This window comes from Morus notabilis, unplaced genomic scaffold (genome assembly GCF_000414095.1).
Source record: "Morus notabilis unplaced genomic scaffold, ASM41409v2 Scaffold621, whole genome shotgun sequence".
Taxonomy (NCBI): domain Eukaryota; kingdom Viridiplantae; phylum Streptophyta; class Magnoliopsida; order Rosales; family Moraceae; genus Morus; species Morus notabilis.
This window is the reverse complement of record NW_010363239.1, coordinates 154407-157065: the sequence shown is the minus strand read 5'-3', so window position 1 is coordinate 157065 and position 2659 is coordinate 154407.

The window sequence follows — 2659 nt, the reverse complement described above, 5'->3', positions numbered from 1 at the left end:
TTATATAAATAATATATTAAATAAATAATATTATTAAATATATTAAATAATAATATATTAAACAAATATATTAAATAAACATATATAATACAAAAACGGTTTCAGAAAAGAGGAAAGAAAATGAAAAAAAAAAAGAAAAAAGTGAAATCCGTTTTTCAGAAAACAGAAAACGAAAACGAGAAAATGAAAACACATTTTTTTCGTTTTCTGATTTCCACAAAAAGACAAAAACATTTTTGGTTTTGTTTTTTAAAAAAAATTGCACCAAACACGTTTTTAACACTAGTTTTCATTTTTTTGCTTTGAAAATCGTGAAAAACGAAAATGAAAACGCAAACAAACAGGCCCGATGATTTTATCATTGAGGAAATTGAGTCTCTTCGTCTTTCTGAAGAGGTTTGGATTGAGAAAAATCACAAGGCTCTTGATTCAGCTTAAGCCAATTTGGCTTCTTCTTCACAGCCTAATCAACGGTTCAAAAAGCATTTTTCTTCGAGTCAAAATTTTTCTGGCTCTTTTGAAACAATTATGGTCGAAGAAATTTTCACATCAGTCCCAATTTCATAATGGTTTTTAGAATTCTATTCCATCTTGAGGGGGTCGCAATCCAGGACGAGGCTGTGGTCGTAATGGTGGAGACATTAGCACACATAGAATGCAGACCAACTGAAACTCTATTATTATTAGAAGGAGCAAGCGTCGACCATAGATTAGGTAGATCTAGTATGTTATTTTTTATGTTTTGTTTCTTGCTTTTTTGCAGGCTTAGAAGTCTCGACTTGTAAAGATTCTACTTTATAAATAAAAGTTCAATTTGATTCTACTATTAATTTAAATTGTTATCTGCATCGATCATTACGGTACTTGTCGACTAATGTTGAATGATTGTCAAAGGCAAGTTAAAAACTCACCTTTGACAAGGGGCAATAAGGCTATGACCACCCCCAAATACATATGCATGGCAAGCCCTGGCTTAACCATACTTAAAAAAAATCGAGAATTTTGATCACTGTTCGACACGACGAGCGTTATGAGAGCTACGTTAATACTTAGCTAAAAATGAGCACATATCTACGAATAATACCTATCTACGATCGACGCACATGCACAAAGTATTAGGAAAGCATCATATGAAAATGGGCATATAATAAATAAAAAAGTAATATTTATGTCTGGGCCTTATGGCCATTACAAAAAAAAAAAAAAAGAAATATAGATGTCTCAGCCTTATGGCCATTACACAACCAAATGAAAAGAGAGATATCCTCAAGCCACCATGCCATCCCCAGCACCTCTAGCTGCTGGTGCTTGCTCGACCCCGTCCATTAGCTCAACCTCCCCAAATGGCCCAACTTCCTCAGCTCCCTTCTCATCAGACTCGTCGAGGAAGGACAAATCAACCTCAGGGCGTTTCTTTCGAAAGCGGTCGAGAATCTGATTCTCAACAGACTTCATTAGGGACAATTGAAGGTCCTCAAACTCAACAGAAGCTTTGCAAGCCTCCAGTTTCTGAGTAAGAAGACTCTCAAAGTCTGCAGAGGACTTGAAAGCCTCAAACTACTGCGCAACAAGATCCTTGAACTCCTGGGAAGCTTTAAAAGCCTTCAATTGCGGTGGAACTCCTTAGAGGCAGTAACGTCCTCAACCACTTCCCGCTTCTTCTGCTGGAAGCCAAGAGAGGCAAGATAAGCCTCGACCGCCCTAGAGCTCCTCTCTGAAATGCCCTTCTGGAAGCTCTCCCTCATGACCTCACTAATCCTCTCATCGAGGGATCAGACCTTGGCCTTCTCAAGCTCCAAGTTCTCAGCGATCTCGAAATGGGCGGCGTAGAGAGCTGTGAGCTCCTCCTTATAAGCCTTAGAAGAGGCATCCTTCCTCAGGAAAGTCTTGAGCTCTACATAATTCTAGAGCGTAACTTCGAGAGCCTAGACAACATGTCACATGTTATAAAGCAGGAAGTATATGAGATATGAAATACATGTATATATGCATATGAGTCGAGAGGTGAGCTAGCGAAACATACCGAGACTTGGCGCATGACAACTATGCGCTAGCGCTCCAAGAGGCTCATCCCTGCAAATCTGTCCCAGGAATCCTCGTGGAAGTATGTGTAGATTGCCTGGATGGGAAGGCTAAAGCATGGAGGAAGGCTAAGAGATTGGTCGAGGTGGTGGTCAACCACGTTAGGCACTAGAAATTGAGGGTCGTTAATTCTAGACCCTGGCATCACAAAGGGCTCCTCTGGTGCTAGGGGAATAGGCAGGCTGGCAGGTACCTCAGCACCTTTCCTGTTATTAAGGCGCCAAGAGCGCCCTGATGATCCCTCGACCACAGGCGGTGCTTGACGCTCTTACCCCCTTGGTTTCTTGGGTGGAGGAGTGATCACGATCGTCGACGACCTCGGGGATATCTTGGGTCGCCGGCTTACTTGACGATCTAGAGGAGGCTTGTCCCTACTTTTTCCTCTATTTACCAAGAAGAACGTATCCATTATGGATGGCACGACTACAAAAAACAAAAAATCAAGTTAGGTGCAACTTAAATACCTCAACTACAACCTGCTGATACACATTTATAAATTACCTTGAAGGAGATCTGAGGGCGGAGTAATTGGTTGGCTCAGTGGGTTAAGGGCAACGAGAAGCCCGTATAATCTACG